The sequence below is a fragment of the Papaver somniferum genome, unplaced genomic scaffold (genome assembly GCF_003573695.1).
Source record: "Papaver somniferum cultivar HN1 unplaced genomic scaffold, ASM357369v1 unplaced-scaffold_118, whole genome shotgun sequence".
NCBI classification, from domain to species: Eukaryota; Viridiplantae; Streptophyta; class Magnoliopsida; order Ranunculales; family Papaveraceae; genus Papaver; species Papaver somniferum.
The window spans coordinates 3,574,300-3,592,357 of NW_020620825.1; the positions used below are offsets into that span (position 1 = coordinate 3,574,300).

Genomic DNA, 18,058 nt, shown 5'->3' on the forward strand with positions numbered 1-18,058 from the left:
GAAATGAAGAGATAATTTTTTCCATAAGAGGCTTCATCCTATTAACAAGAATCTTGGAAATTATTTTATAAGAAGTGTTGCACAACCCAATTGGTCTATAGTCAGCTGCACAAGTTGGTTTCTTGTTCTTGGGTATAAGATATATATATATATATATATATAAGTTTTGTTAATCTTTTTTAGAATGTTTTTAGACTCAAAAAATCTAGTAACCATCTAGCATACATCTTCACCCACTATATTCCATTGACTTTTATAGTTACCTGCTTGAAAACATTCAGGGCCTGATGCACTCCAGTTTTCCATGGACCTAAGAGTATCAAAAATTTCTTGATGAGAAGGAAGTCTTGTCAGCAAGGAATTATCATCTTTTGTAATGATTGTTGGAATAATGATGAAAGAACCTTATTCTAGCACTGGATTAGTAGAAGTACTTATGTTCTTGAAGTGCTCGGTGAGATGAAGAGAACCTAGTGTGCAACCAATTGCTGTTATGATCTTGAATATAGTCAATATTGTTTCTTGCTTTCTTTCTGTTGGTCTTGCCGTGGAAATATTTGCTGTAATGGTTGTTAGAGCATTTCTCGGTCGAACTCATAAGTGTTTCTATCTCAAGCTTGTTGTCAAATTTAGTTGTCAAAACTATATCTTGATTTCTAGTCTACAATTAGTTAAGTCTCGGACTAGGATAGAAATGTAGTTGAGAAACAGTGGATCATGGAAGTCATCATTGCGTCCTACAGTTTGAAGGAAAATATCAACCGAAGCTTTTGGAGAACTTCACCACCAAAAGGTAAGTGAAGACTGAGCTGCCTATTTCTCAAGTTATATTCACTTTTCTACCATTGAGACGATGTCGCATAACTAATTAAACTATTATGCATATACAAGAATTTCAAGTCAAGTTTATCTTGAATCCTTGATAATCAGTTCTCGAAATATAATGACTAAGCTTAATGAACATTTGTTCATCCTTGATGAATTTCCGTTAAGGACAATTTATTATTCGGAATCAAAATCATGATTCAAGTTTTATCATTCGAAAATAGCCCGGAACAATGATATGTGTCATTAATGTTATTCGGGAATGTTTCGAATCGATTTAGAGAGAAATATAAAACTATTATAGATTCGGATACAAGACAGTGCTATCAGTCTTACAAACTGTGAAAACTGTTATAAGTCCGAAGCCGTATTACATGTACCCGTACACGTAGTGGATTAGCTATATATCAACTTGCAGATTTGTGGTACGCATATTCTTATGCCCACCATGTAAAAATCTGTTCAACTCGTGAACCGGATCGGTACACATACTCGTATGCAAACCATTTATGAATTGTGGTCACGGAACCGGGTTAGTATCCAAACTGGTACACGTACCAAAATAGTTTTGTCTTCCCGAACTCGGTTGTGTATCCAAACCGGTACACGTACCAAAATAGTTATGTGGACTCCGCAACTGGTTATAGTCTTAAGGTATATCCATACCGGTACACATACCTAAATAGTTCTGTTAACTCTGGAACTTTGGTTTGGCTTGTTAGCTTATAAACCGGTATACGTACTGTGACTGAACCGACTTACGAACGTCTATGATATTTGTACTTTGTAAACCTACTAACCATGTTAATTATTTCCAAGTGCAATTAAATTATTTCTACAAGATAGTTAGCATTTGATCAATTCTTTAAAAACACTAGACTTATTGGATCACATAATTGTGACTCAAGGTTAATGTCATAGGTGTTCAAGACAATGAAAATTAAGCTTTTAAGTTCAAATCGACTAGTTTCAGCTAACCACCTTGAACATAGTCTTTATTCACGATTCGGTTACGGTTTCACATAACCGGAGTGTATATCCTGTTTATGTAAATCAGATTCAAAGATTCATCTGACGGTGGATATTGTTTGCTTGGTTCCAAAGCTATCTTATCTTAAACCTAAAGCAACCTATGCTTTAAATGTCTATAAAAGGGAACTTCAAGCAACTGGGGTCTTTGAATCCTGACACTACTTTTTGGTGTGTCCTAGTTAAAACTAGAGTCGTCCTCTTCCTAAACCTTTTAAGGTTTAGCAACTACAAAGACTTCATAGGGATTCGTGAAGATATGTCTAGTTATCTTTCCTTGATAACTCGAGTATCCTGATCTTGATTGATTGTTGAGCTGCTCACTCGATCAAGATAGATAGAAATTATCAAAGTTATCTTCGTCTTAAACTTTGTTGATTCCACAAGGTTTATCCTTGTGAGGTAAATAATAATCTAGGTTGCACTTGGGGGTTGCATTATAAGTCCAGATTTTGAAGTAAGCTATAATTTGTCTATTGTTATCGATTTCCTGCACCTTTCATCAAACTTTTTGATTGTAAAGGAAATCATATATATGCTTATTCTGTAGGAGGAAGATTTGGTTTAAAGTCTTCAATTGAGTTGAAGCAACTCTTAGTTAGTGTGACGTCAGCTAAGGGAATCAATTGCGCGGAGCCTTGCTGGGATTCAAGAGGCGTAAGTAGCGCGATTGTATTACAGTCTGAAGTTAATTGGTAGTAGGATAGTGTCTGTAGCGGCTTAATACAGTTTGGTGTTAAATTTGGACTAGGTCTCGGGGGTTTTCTGCATTCGGTTTCCTCGTTAACAAAATTTCTGGTGTCTGTGTTATTTCTTTTTCTGCATTATATTATTTATCTTTGTAATTGAAATATCACAGGTTGTGAGTTAATCAATCGTGGTAGATACATACGACCTAGTTTGTTGGATACGACTTGATTGATTCTTGGAATTGGTCTTTGGTACCGTCCAAGTAATCTCTTTGTGATTAGGTTCAAGGATTTTATTCCGTAAACGTTCTAATCGAAATAGAGAAGGAGAGAGATATAACTCTATATAATAATCAAGGAACTCTCGGAATTGTATTGAGTTTGTCCATACATATTGCCTAAGAAAAAGTTGGTGGTGTATTTTGGTACCCCAGCATTTTCAATGGTCCATGTCTTTAATGAAGTGATCCCTTGATTTCTGCTGATAGAAATCATTCTTCTTCTTGTGACATTTATCTAGCTCTTTGTTGGTTGAGCTTGAAGAAAATTCAATTCTTGTTGTAAATTATCAAATTTTTGGTTAATATAACCAAAAAATTTCATGTTCCAAACAGATAACTCTTTCCTAGTGGTTTGAAGTTTCTTAACCAACTGAAAACCTGTTGAACTAGAAGCAGTATTCCATGCATTTTCATTGACAGAAACACAAGAATCATTATTTAACCATGTAAAGAAAAATTTAAAAGGCTTCCAACGTTTAGGTACTGTGGCATCTGTATCAACCATGATATGACTATGGCCACTGCATACTTGTGTAAGATGCATTAGCTTGGAATTTGGAAAATTAACACTCCAATCCCAATTGCCTATATCCATGTTTATTCTATATCTTCTAGAGCCAGTAGCTAAGTTGTTACTTGTCCAAGTGTAATCTTTACCAACAAATCCAATGTCCTCTAAATTCACGAATGCATTCCCATTGTTTTTTCTTTTTAGTATAGTTAGAGAAACCATATATACAAGTAAGCAAGTACTCAGGTTTGCTAGGATCATACTGAATAACAAGGTTGAACATGTTATTACTAGAGTCAACAATATCACATGTGAAGTCATTCTTCCGTAGTAAAACTAAACCACCAAATAATCCAATGGGATCAATGTAAGCTTGATTATAGTATTCATAATTGAAAAAGCGGTGGTCTAACAACCTCACCCAATATTTTGATTAGCACTATGTATGGACTAACTCTAATATATTTTTAAGAGAATCAACTAGACAGTCAGACTCAATATTAATAAAAAGTATATCAGGAGTTATTATCTCGATCTCTCGATTTGACCTACACTCAAACAAATAGAAATCTACGAGTCTTTATCAAATACAAGAGAGATAACTTGGATGGTACCAAAAACCAATATCCAAGTGCGAATCAATTTAAATCAACAACCAAAGGTTGGATATTCTAATTGATTGATCTTAGCGCACAACCTGTGATATTTCAATTATATAAAAAAATATAATGCGGAATAGAAATAACACAGACACCAGAAATTTTGTTAACGAGGAAAATGCAAATGAAGAAAAACCCCGGGACCTAGTCCAGGTTGAACACCACACTGCATTAAGCCGCTACAGACACTAGCCTACTACAAACTAACTTCAGTATGGACTGTAGTTGAACCCCAATCAATCTCACATTGTTCCAAAGTACAATTGTGCTCCTTATGTCTCTGATCCCAGCAGGATACTACGCACTTGATTCCCTTAGTTAATCTCACCCACAACTAAGAGTTGATACGACCCAAAGTCGAAGACTTTAATAAATAAATCTGTATCACACAGAAAAGTCTATGATAGATAAATCTGTCTCCCACAGATAAACCTAAGAGTTTTGTTCCGTCTTTTGATAAAATCAAGGTGAACAAGAACCAATCGATAACCCGGACTTATATTCCAGAAGAACAGCCTAGAATTATCAATCACCTCACAATAATCTAAATCGTATGGTAGCGACACTAGATATTACGGAATCACAAACGATGAGACGAAGATGTTTGTGATTTCTTTTTATCTTGCCCTATTGGAGATATAATCTCAAGTCAATTATTCAATTGAACTTGTACGATAGAAAATGGCAAGATCAGATCGCTCAACTACAAGAGAAGTAGTTTCGTCTGGCTTCACAATCCCAATGAAGTATTTCAGTCGTTAACCTGCAGGGTCTCGAGAAGAAACCTAAGGTTAAATGAGAACCGACTCTAGCAAAACCAACTAGTATCACACAGGAGGTGTGGGGATTAGTTTTCCCAGTTGCTAGATGTCTCCTTTATATAGTTTTCAAGTCAGGTTTTGCAATCTAAGTTACCTTGGTAACAAAGCATTCAATATTCTCCGTTAGATGAAAAACCTGATTTAACCAAGCTAATATCTTTCAACCGTTAGATCGAAACTTAGCTTGTCACACACAAATGAAATGTATTTCATTTAGGTTTGAGTAACCGTACTTAAACGTGTACACTTAGTTGGTTCACAAATAATTAACCAATGGTTAGCCATATGAGCACTTTCATATTAACCGTATTCATCTTCTTCACAACTAGTTCAAATGACTTCAAAAGAACTAGTCGAAGAATTGTTCAATTACTTAGGTCTTTATGAATAGACACAATTGAAACAAAATTGGTTTGATTCACTTGAATCAATTCATGAACAATATATCCACGGTTTGCAAAGATTGCATTCCTTATTGATTTATTGTTAAAGTTCATGAACTTCCGATTTGAGAAATATAACCAGCTTGGGTACGCGTACGGGTACGTGTACCATAGCTACCGGATTTGAGTTTAGAAACTCAGCAGCAATTTTCGGTCGAAAACTTCGGTGGGTACGCGTACCTAAGGTGTCTGGTTTAACAATTTGCAAACTTAGAAACTCAACAGAAATTTTCGATTCGAAAACTTCCGCTGGTACGCGTACCCAACCTGTCTCCTTCACCAATACCGTATGCACACATATGCACACACTTGGTTTCCGGAAAATGTATTTATACACTAATGTGCGAACACACTATATATGCTTATACCCATAGTTGGTTACGTAATCTCAACTCTGAATTTCAATCATTGAAACATTCTTCTATAATGTTATAACAGTCGTTATTCACAACTATCGTCATCAAAGCTATTTTCAAGATTGAAACGTCATCATGACTTTAGTTACGGGTTAAGATGAAAAGTGGTTAAAGCGAAAGCTTACCAACACATATTTCGAGAAAAAGATAGGCGAGTAAACTCGGATCGAAATAACAAATGTGTATGTATGAAAATTATCATACTTATACGATGTGTCTCAAGAATAGGAGATAGAGAGGTAGACTTTTGAGTGATATATAAGTTCAAGTCTCCACATACCTTTTAGTCGGATGAAGTTCCACTGTTTCCTTGAGTAGTTCTTCGTCTTCGTAAGATGATCGCCATGGAGTCTGGAGCTTAACTACACTTTACTGTCCTAGTCCGAGACTTAGCTATAAGTAGTCTAGAAATCAAGACATATAGTTTTGACAACTAAACTTGACAAACATTCTTGAGATAGCAACGCATACGAGTTCGACCGAGAAATGCTCTAAGAATCTCCCATTTTGTCAATTTTAGTGGCAAAACTATCAACACATATGGATTACAAAATAAATAAAACTTTGTAGCTTCTCGTCCACATGCTTGATCTCCTTGGTGCTTCAACATTACTCGAAAACTTCGTCTCTCCAAGTAATCCCATGATTGCATAGAAGTTCAGTTCAGCATCATAGTTGTTGAAGATCCGTAGCCATAAAAATGAGAAAACAAAAGCTCTCGATCATTGTTATACAGTGTCATAGTATTATTACACAGTATCAAAGTTCTTATATCACAACTTCGACAACAATAATATGGTGATATGTATCACTCCCCCTTAGTCAATACTTTCAACTCAACATGAAAACCACTCCCCCTTACATAAAGATCCGTAAAACACGTAAACCATATGTATTTGTAGTGTGAACTACATATTATTCTCCCCCTTTTTGTCAATAAAATTGGCAAAGGTACGAAAATGGGATCCTAATGAAATTTCCACGGAGATGCTTCAAGACCAAAGAAAAGTACATATCAACTTTGTTTAGATGCAATCATAAAGCCGAAGCTAAATCCATTCATCAAGGAGTTTATAAAGATACAAGATAACTCCTAAAATATTCCACAGCCGTACTCCCCACAAAGATATGGAAATTAAGCGCAAGTTCAAAAGAACTCTCCCCCATTTGATGTCATTCCCGAAAGAACAACAAGAGCGACCTTACTTTTACAAGAAAAGAAAGATTTCTTTGGACACCAAAAACTACAAAAGAAATGATTTTGTATCCAAAAATTCTCAATTAAACTAATCACAAGAGAACCCATGATTAATTTAATCGGAATACACAACCAAATTAATCACAAACGAATCTATGATTTGTTTAGTTGGAAATGCTCACATAAGAAGACTTATGGAGCCGCACAGTATATACATAAAATATGGATCAGGGAAGATCAATACTGCGGAATATACAAAGATTCATTCTATCTTCATCACTATTTGCATAACGACATATAATAGACATAATCTTTGTAAACAAAAGATTTTAACCTATCTTCCATCAAAGAATTGACATAATAGGATTAACTTTTGTTTGTCAAAAGTTCATCGATCTTGTATCAATACATGCATATCGACATACGAAAGAGATAAATTTTGACATCGTATGGGACAATAATAGTTCACGGACGCAAACACACATTTCCCATAACATATTGCAATATATAAAACCATAAAGATTAATACTACAAACATCATATTCCAAATCACTTTAGAATTTAAACAAATAAATCTAAAAACATTACAAGATGAAAACGTTGGATATAGCTATGTGTACTCACAATAATGGCTATTCCAAACCCTAGTTATCCTTCTTAACCATAAACAAGAATAAAAATTCTCTTAAGAAGTTTCACTAGACATTAAGATCTTCGAAAAATTCCTTATCGTCCCCGAACTCCTTGTCGTCAACAGCCATTGGTACATATGGTTCATGGTGGAAGGAGTCAATACCAATAAACCGTCTTGGCTGATGATGTCGAACCAGGGCCTTCTGAATTTCTAACGATCTTAAAACGCAATCCTTTATTTGTTGATTTCTTACCAGCTTCAACTCTTCAAGTACATCAGAAAACTTCTGAGAATTAGAAGGAACTTCTCTTGGCTTCCTCACGTTCCTTCTTTTTCTTTTCAAAGTTGGAGACAAAGGAGATTTCTCTTTTTCCTTGGTGATTGATGGATTAACAATCATATTGATATATTTTCCATCAGAAGACATGATGCTTGGAGTACCCTTATGCAACCGGTTTTTTGTAAGAGGAATTCACAATCTCAACAAGCAGTCTTAAGATATAAAGAGTATCAGAGAAGGAAAAAGGAATGTAGGGTTTCGAAACCTTTAAACAGTTTCGTACACGTCCAACTCACAACCCTATAAAGAGTAGAATTGTCGATAATAACCTTCTTCTTTTGGCAAAACGATCCTTTCCAATATCAACAGTGATATGGAGGAATTCCAAAAACCAAACAACACAAAGCTAAAAACAAAACTAATTTTTTTTTATTTTTAAAGCCTGGGGTGTGCAAGATCTTGTCTCTTTCGAACAGGCACATGAGACAAGATGCACATGACAACACAATCAAGTTGTGTTGTGGTGAACAACAATTTGTCCACCATGACCTTTTTGGTTGGAATTCATGGAACCGTGCCTTTCCTTATTTTTAGACCATGTTATCTTTTCTAGTGGTCTAAATCTATCTTTGGAAACTAATTTCTTCGATGAATATAAGATCTTACATACCTCAGCTGTTTTATCCGCTAATTTAAGCTTGGTATCTAGACGATCTGATCTTCGTTGAAGCTTGTTGACATATATCATCTTGTGTTTGTACTTGAAACACTTTGAAAGTTAATGACCCTTGAGAGAACAATAGGAGCATGTCAACGCATAAGATGATTCAGGCGCCTATGAAGTACAAGCTGCTAGGCACAAAGTAGATCCTGAAACATTAAACATAGAGTTTCCAAAAGAAGGGTTAATTGATTCTTCCATCTTGATTGGGTTCTCTTCTAAAAGATTATCAAGATTGATGTATGTATTGCTACAATTATCAAAATCAATATTTTCACATAGAAGAGCAACACTTGATTTTTTGTCTTCATCAGAATCATAATTGTCAAACATCTCATCAAGTGTCGCAGCAAGACCTTTGTTCCCAGTGTATTTTCTGCGATTTGGGCATTTGTTTGCAAAATGACCAAAACCTTTACACTTAAAGCACTGAGGCATATCCTCGTCATCAGTTTCATCAGCGTCCCTATTTTTAGGAGGAATACGATTATGAGGTTTGACTGATGCCTTTGGCTTATCTCTGGAGAACCGTCTACTTCTATTCAACAGAAGATCCCTAAACTGTCTTGTGATCATCGAGACCGATTTGTCAAGATCTTCATCTGATGAATCCGTCTCAGAGTGATCATCTTCAGAGATATACATATTTTTACTTTTATCAAGTAATTTTGTGTCTTTTAGTGTTTTGAATGCAACATCCTTGGATTTGGACGAATGTTCGTGATCAAAGATCTTTAGCTTCCCAACCAAAGTATTTATGAAAATGCTATCAAGGTTATTTCCCTCAACGATGGCATGCTTCTTAGAATCGTATCTAGATGGCAGCGATCTGAGAATTTTCATCACAATGTCCTTTTCAGGTATAGTCTTACCCAATGCAAAAGATGCATTAACAATTTCAGACACTTTGTGATTAAACTCATCAAATGAATCTTAATATGCCATACGAAGGTTTTCCCAATCGGAATTTAGGTTTTGAAGCCTAGCTTCCTTTTCACTGATATTTCCTTCGAATACGGTTTCTAAGATATCCCACGCATCTTTAGACCTAGTGCAATTTGACACATGGTGCTGAAGATTTGGAGTAATGGCATGTATGATGGCATTCAAACCGTCGGAGTTTTGCTTTGCAGCAAGTATCTCAGCAGCATCGTATTCGACAATATTCTTTGGAACAGTAGCGTTACCTATTGCCACAACGGGAACATCATAGCCATAAACTACATATACCCATGATTGAAAATCACGTGCTTGAAGAAAAGCTCGCATAGCAATTTTCCACCATAAGTAGTTTGAGGAATCAAGACTGGTGGTACGTTAATAGAGATAACACCTTTGTCCATATAGTCAGATCTCTTACAAACACAGACTTTTGAGGTCTTAAACGTGTTTGCCTACTCTGATACCAATTGAAAAAGAGGGGGTAAAACAACCTCACCCAATATTTCAATTAGAAATTTGTATGGACTAACTCTAATATACTTTTAAGAGAATCAACTAGACAGTCAAACTCAATCTTAATAAAAAGTATATCAAGGAGTTATTATCTCGATCTCTCGATTTGATCTATACTCAAACAAATAGAAATCTGCGAGTCTTTATCAAATACAAGAGAGATAACTTGGATGGTACCAAAGACCAATATCCAAGTGTCAATCATTTTAAATCAACAACTAAAGATTGGATATTTTAATTGATTGATTTTAACGCACAACCTGTGATATTTCAATTATATAAAAAAATATAATGCGGAATATAAATAACACAGACACCAGAAATTTTGTTAACGAGGAAACTGCAAATGAAGAAAAACCCCGGGACCTAGTCCAGATTAAACACCACACTGTATTAAGCCGCTACAGACATTATCCTAATACAAACTAACTTCGGTCCGGACTGTAGTTGAACTCTAATCAATCTCACACTGATTCAAGGTATAGTTGCGCTCCTTACGTCTCTGATCCCAGCAGGATGCTACGCACTTGATTCCTTTAGATGATCTCACCCACAACCAAGAGTTGCTACGACCCAAAGGCGAAGACTTTAATAAACAAATCTGTATCACACAGAAAAGTCTATGATAGATAAATCTGTCTCCCACAGATAAACCTAAGAGTTTTGTTCCGTCTTTTGATAAAATCAAGGTGAAAAAGAACCAATCGATAACCCGGACTTATATTCCCGAAGAACATCCTAGAACTGTCAATCACCTCACAATAATCTAAATCATATGGTAGGGAAACTAGATATTGCGGAATCACAAATGATGAGACGAAGATATTTGCGATTTATTTTTATCTTGCCCTATCGGAGATATAATCTCAAGTAAATTATTCAATTGAACTCGTACGATAGAAAATGGCAAGATCAGATCGCTCAACTACAAGAGAATTAGTTTTGTCTGGCTTCACAATCCCAATGAAGTCTTTTAGTCGTTAACCTACAGAGTCTCGAGAAGAAACCTAAGGTTAAAGGAGAACTGACTCTAGCAAATCCAACTAGTATCACACAGGAGGTGCGGGGATTAGTTTTTCTAGTTGCTAGATGTCTCCTTTATATAGTTTTCAAATCAGGGTTTGCAATCTAAGTTACCTTGGTAACAAAGCATTCAACATTCACCATTAGATGAAAAACCTGATTTAACCAAGCTAATATCTTTCAACCGTTAGATCGAAACTTAGCTTGTCACACACAACTGAAATGTATTTCATTTAGGTTTGACTAACCGGACCTAAACGTGTACACTTAGTTGGTTTACAAATAGTTAACCAATGGTTTGTCATATGAGCACTTTCATATTAACCGTATTCATCTTCTTCACAACTAGTTCAAATGACTTCAAAAGAACTAGTTGAAGAGTTGTTCAATTACTTAGGTCTTTATGAATAGACACAATTGAAACAAAATCGGTTTGATTCACTTGAATCAATTCATGAAAAATATAGCCACGGTTTGCAAAGATTGCATTCCTTATTGATTTATTGTTTAAGTTCATGAACTTCCGATTTAAGAAATATAACCAGCTTGGGTACGCGTACGGGTACGTGTACCATAGCTACCGGATTTGAGTTTAGAAACTCAGCAGAAATTTTTGGGCGAAAACTTCCGTGGGTACACGTACCTAAGGTGTTTGGTTTAACAGTTTGCAAACTTACAAACTCAACAGAAATTTTTGGTTCGAAAACTTCCGCTGGTACGCGTACCCAACCTGTCTCCTTCACCAATACCTTATGCACACATATGCACACACTTGGTTCCCGACACATGGATTTATACACTAATGTGCGAACACGCTATATATGCTTATATCCATAGTTGGTTAGGTAATCTCAACTCTACATTTCAAACATTCTTCTATAATGTTATAACAGTCTTTATTCACAACTATCGCCATCAAAGCTATTTTCAAGATTGAAACGTCATCATGACTTTCGTCACGGGTTAAGATGAAAAGTGGCTAAAGCGAAAGCTTACCAACACATATTTCGAGAAAAAGATAGGCGAGTAAACTCGGCTCGAAATAGCAAATGTGTATGTATGAAAACTATCATACTTATACGACTTTGTCTCAAGAATAGGAGATAGAGAGGTAGACTTTTGAGTGATAGATAAGTTCAAGTATCCACATACCTTTTAGTCGGATGAAGTTCCACTAGTTCCTTGAGTAGTTTTTCGTCTTCGTAAGATGATCTTCGTGGAGTCTGGAGCTCAACTACACTTTACTGTCCTAGTCCGAGACTAAGCTATAAGTAGTCTAGAAATCAAGACATATAGTTTTAAAATTAAATTTGACAAACATGCTTGAGAAAGCAATGCATGCGAGTTCGACCGAGCAATGCTCTAACAATAATGATTATAAAGAGGTTTACTCTTAACTTGGCTTATTTTTGATTCACAGAAAAAAATTATGTCAGTGTTTCGAGTTCAGACAAGGTCACTAAGATGATTCCTAATGGGAGAAGATTAAATCCTTGAACATTCCTAGAAATTATCTTCATGGTAGAAGATTCAGAAGTACTAAGATAAGTACTGATAGTGGGAGTGAATCTAGCTACAAGGAACAAAAGACACTTAAAATGGGCGAATTGAATTGAAAAGGAAAACATTCTAAGTGACCTATAAGTTTACCAAAAAAAATAGGAGTAAAAAGTATAATACTTGTGTTTGAAAAGATATTGATGCTATTTGTAGTGGAAAATAAACAACGACAAACAATGTTCCCAATGAGTAAAAATGCTAACCCTGGATTGAAAATTAATGCTAGCAGTAAGATGTAATAAATGAGTGATAATGTAAACCCTATTTTGAAAATTAAATAAGCAATTTAGGATAATTAGAGTATTAATGACGCTAAGCAGGAAATAAATACAAGAAATGATTATCAGTGTAGGAATTACTCGACTTTCCATTAATGCATTTTCAGTTTGTGCTTCTTGTGGTGTGCACCTTTGAGATGTGTGGTGATTTGAGAGGTCATCAATATTAGCATTGGTAGAAGAAGGTTCAGCTTCAGTGGGATTAGGAGAATTGTCACGGGAAGTTCTAAGCCTTTAACCTAGTATAATAGCTTCTTCAATAATATCATCATTTATTTTGGATAAGGAATCCATGTTGATAGGGACACCATCCTTGGGAGGTATAAAAATTGTAGTCTTCGCGAAACTCTTTTAATTTTTCCTTGAAGTTGGAGAAGAAATTGTTGGTTTGGACGATATTGTCTTTCTTATGCGCTTTTTGTTAAAAAAAATTGGCAGCATCCTTACATACACCTTTGCAATGTTGATTATGTAGAATTCAATGCATATACAACTCAGTTGTCGTTCATAAAAGAATTTGATCCGTCGAGACAAACTTGCATTAGTTATAGCTTTGACAACCATTCTCAAAGGATTAATAACATCTATGTTAACACAAACTTTCACATGGTCGTTTCCAACTGGAATGACATCTGTTGGTTCAACGGACACAAATTTTCCCATGATTTTTCCAATCTTTGTAATTGCTGCTACGTTCATGTGTTCAGGTAGTAGGAATTTGAGTTGAATCCAAAACTGTTGAAAGTCCCAATGTTTCTCCGAGTACATCATATCATGTATACGTAGTCGTGGACCACTAGAATTTTTTTGTTTATACTCCATGAACGTTCTTCAATGACCTTATAAAGTAGGTTCCAGTCATTAAACTTGAAGATAAAAATATTAGGATCAATCTCCACTATTATGATATTTACAGCAGTCATGAAACTCCAGGTAAACTCAATGTATTTTTGGACCAAATGATGACTCATTCATCATTCAATTATTAATTTTCTGATAGCAGAAGCTTCCTAGATAGTTTATTCATCTCCATTTTCATAGTCGTTGTCATGTTGAAAGATAACAACATCACTGGTATCTCCTAAATCAATAGTAGCTTGCTTGAATTTGTTAACCAAAGATCATACTTGTGTCGAGCTATCCTCTTTCATTGTGTGAACTTTAAGAGAATTAGGTTTTGCTGAATTGTTGTGATAACACAGTTTATAATACCGGTAAACTTGAAGCTAGGGTTATGACTATTACGCTGCAATATTCTGTCGCCTTTTTACTGAATATACGTATTAACACCATAGGATATTGAGATAGTCATCCTAAGGAAAGTACAGCTGGGTTTTGTAAGGCTGATAATAACGAGGATCTTGAGATTACAGATGAAGCAACTATTCTGTTTTTTGAAAATAAGATAAGAAGGGCTTTACTTCTAAACCGGGTGTGTGAATTGAAAAGAAACTGAATCATCTTCTACCAAAAGCCATTAATATCATCACAGATCTTCCATTCAATTTAAACGAATAACATAAACAACAGAGTCGGCAAACGCTACAAACACAACAATAATAGTGGAAAACGCTATGAGAGAATCCACAAACTGCAAACACATCTTAGGAAAGTACAAAAAAGATTAGTTACACATGATAAAGCGATCCAAGAAAACCAAATGAATAAATTTTAGAAACAAGTAAAATGAAACTGGAATTAAAACAATGCTTTATTCGGAAAACATTCAAAACATTAACAAGTAAGAAAGAAATTATTGGTTTTTGAGATTAAACTGAGGAACCATGGACTTTGGAGGTACTGAGTTAGTTCAGCATTATCGCCGATTCGCATATATTAGAGGGAAGATGATGAAGTATTTAACAGTAAGCAGCGCTTTGGAATCAACCGTTATATGCCCATGCATATTGTGAGGGCAACACATATATCCTCCACGTGGAGACAAGCATGCGGATGGTATTTTAATTTATACCGCAAGAGCACGGTTGTCTATTGGACAGTATGCAAGTACGGTTCGTTCCACAAGGACTAAAATTGTTATCTTTATAGTTTACAGTTAAATTATGCTAATAAGATATAATAAAACGAATTGAGAAAATATTAATAACACTAATAAAGTAAATAATTTGAAAAGAACACTGGGGTTTTCGGATTCCACCGAATTAATCATGTAAAAGACCCGTTTAATCTCTATAATTTTTTATTATTATCACTCAAGACAATATTGAAACCAATCTCATGCCTCGAAATATATTATGATTAAAATAATAATTACAACTTTTGTTGTACCAAAACGGTATAATCTCCTTCGCATATTAAAGATCAATAGCCGAAGACTATCCAAAATGGTTTAAGAACGAAACTTAATGAAGAGAGATTAATTTAACATTTAAACCCAAAAGAAATACTTTATTAGAGATTAATAGAATACCTTACAGAATAAAACGGCTTCATCTTCACCCCGGTGAAGAAGGCTAGCTTTCCATTACAAAAGAATTAAAAAGAAGAAATAGTAAATAAATTCTAAAAACTATTGTTGGCTCTAGGCCGTCCAACCTCCTATTTTCCATCTGCTTCAACCAGTATTTATATTTTTCAGAGGAAACCACTACCACATCATCATCCAATGAAAGTATGCCACGTGTCAAATAATATAAAAATTCTCTAATCAAAATGTGCCATGTGCCAAATACTGTAATCAATATCTTAATTATTATTTCCAACCATAAAAAATAATATTCTTTCCCAAATCTTCATATATTCCATTACTTCACATCATAAAGAAATATTTTCTTCATCTTCAAAATCCTTTATCATAATTGATATCTTGCACATGGTCTCCACATGCCGTGGCACACTTCTGCACATTTTGTGGAACATTTTTACACAGGTCGTGGAACATTTCTACTCAGGCCCATATCCAGATAACTGGCTCAATCATTCTTCATGTTTCCTTTTGATCTTAACCCATCAAATCACTTCATTTCTCCAGTAGAATTCCACATTTTAGTCCATAGAGCTTTATTTTTTAAAAACTGCATAAATGAATAAAATTATCAAATATGTATAAAATAAAGAACTAAATAAATGTAAATTTGAGTAGTAAATATGTAAGAATTAAGCACTTATCACACCCCAAACCTACATTTTGCAAGTCCTCGAGCAAACTAAAGACAAATAAGAATCCTAACTCATTGTCGCAGGCATCGCGATTGCACTTATCATGTGCAACAAGCCTTTAAACCCCTAGGTGACCCTAGTGGCCGGGTTATAGTCTCGGGAGGGTTTACAAGAGGTGTACCCACAAAACCTTTACTCTAAACCCTAGATACCTGTGAAGAATTTAGGAATGACACTAAAGAATCTCCTTGGTTGGCATACTCTCATTGATTACAGGAGAGAGTACCCGGATGCGAATCATAATCATTTATAGGTGACAGAGATCTACTTAGATAGTCACACAATGGACATCAATAATCAGAATCACACAAATCACATGAATAAAATATAGAGATTGATGATTTAAAACGGTGTTGACTAAGGTGAACGATGTTTCCCATATCTGTCTGAAGGCCACTGCCAAGACGAATCCTCTCCTACTAGACTGAGATACTGCTCTGGACTAATATCAACACAGCTTGGCATATATAAGGGAAACAACGGTGGATAATCCTAATTCTAGATCAACACAACTGGCATATACAAGGGAATCAGCGGTCGATTTATTCATTTAACATTAACAACTTTTTTTTTGTAACAACGTGATTAGATCTTTTGGATCCAAGCGCATGCTTCTTGTCAGCAGATTACATGGTAATTTCCATGGATCCTGCATTCCACGCTTATTTAGGCGAATGAGACGTGGAGAACACACACATATTGTCATCCAAGTGTTAATTATTCCGTTTGGTCTGATTGGTCAATAATAAAATAAAAATAAAAATAAAATAGAATTAATCTATTTATGTACAATAAAATAAAATCTAGAGAATCCTAATATAGATGTTTACAAAAATAAATAGAAATCTAAAAATAAAACAAAATATGGGATTTCTTGCTTACTTTTTGGCAGTCAAATTTTATTTCCACTTTTAATGCACTTAAACCTGCACAACAAAAATAAAAAGATACCCACAAATAAAATCTAGAAAATAAAATAAACAATCTAATCTATCCTAATATTTACAAATTTATAAAAATTAAAAATAACAACTTTAGTCCCCGGCAGCGGCGCCAAAAACTTGATGTGATTTTAATTTATACCGTAAGAGCACAGTTGTCTATTGGACAGTATGCAAGTACGGTTTGCTCCACAAGGATTAAAATTGTTATCTTTAGTTTACAATTAAATTATGCTAATAAGATATAATAAAATGAATTGAGAAAATATTAATAAAACTAATAAAGTAAATAATTTGAAAGGAACACCGGGGTTTTCGGATTCCACCGAATTAATCATGTAAAAAACCCGTTTAATCTCTAGAATATTTTTTATTATCACTCAAGACAATATTGAAACCAATCTCATGTCTCGGAATATATTATGATAAGAAAAATAATTACAACTTTTACTGTACCAAAACGGTATAATCTCCTTCACTTATTATAGATCAATAGCCGAAGACTATTCAAAATGGTTTAAGAAGCTTAATGAAGATAAATTAATTTAACATCTAAACCCAAAAGAAATATTTTACTAGAGATTAATAGAGTACCTTACAGAATAAAACAGCTTCATCTTCAACCCCGGTGAAGAGGGCTAGCTTTCCATTACAAAAGAATTAAAAAGAAGAAATAGAAAATAAATCCTAAAAACTATTGTTGGCTCTTGGCCGTCCAACCTCCTATTTTCCACCTGCTTCAACCAGTATTTATATTTTTCAGAGGAAACTACTACCACATCATCATCCAATGAAAGTATGCCACGTGTCAAATAATATAAAAATCCTCCAAACAAAATGTGTCATGTGTCAAATACTGCAATCAATATCTTAATTATTATTTCCAACCATAAAAAATAATATTCTTTCCCAAATCTTGGTATATTCCATTACTTCACATCATAAAGAAATATTTTCTTCATTAAACAAAATATCTTCAAAATCCTTTATCATAATCGATATCTTGCACATGGTCTCCACACGCCGTGACACACTTCTACACACGCCGTGGAACATTTCTACACAGGACGTGGAACATTTCTACACAGGCCCATATCCATATAACTGGCTCAAT

General features: G+C 34.7%; 1 long non-coding RNA gene across 1 annotated transcript; it reads right to left on the bottom strand.

Moving 5' to 3' along the window:
• Positions 1-14,985: 14,985 nt before the first annotated feature.
• Positions 14,986-17,587, bottom strand: LOC113330401. Its single transcript, XR_003350251.1, has 3 exons — positions 17,539-17,587; positions 16,886-16,929; positions 14,986-15,858 (listed from the first exon to the last, which is right to left on the bottom strand). It is a non-coding gene; the product is annotated as an uncharacterized LOC113330401 (long non-coding RNA).
• Between the last annotated feature and the right edge of the window lie 471 nt (positions 17,588-18,058).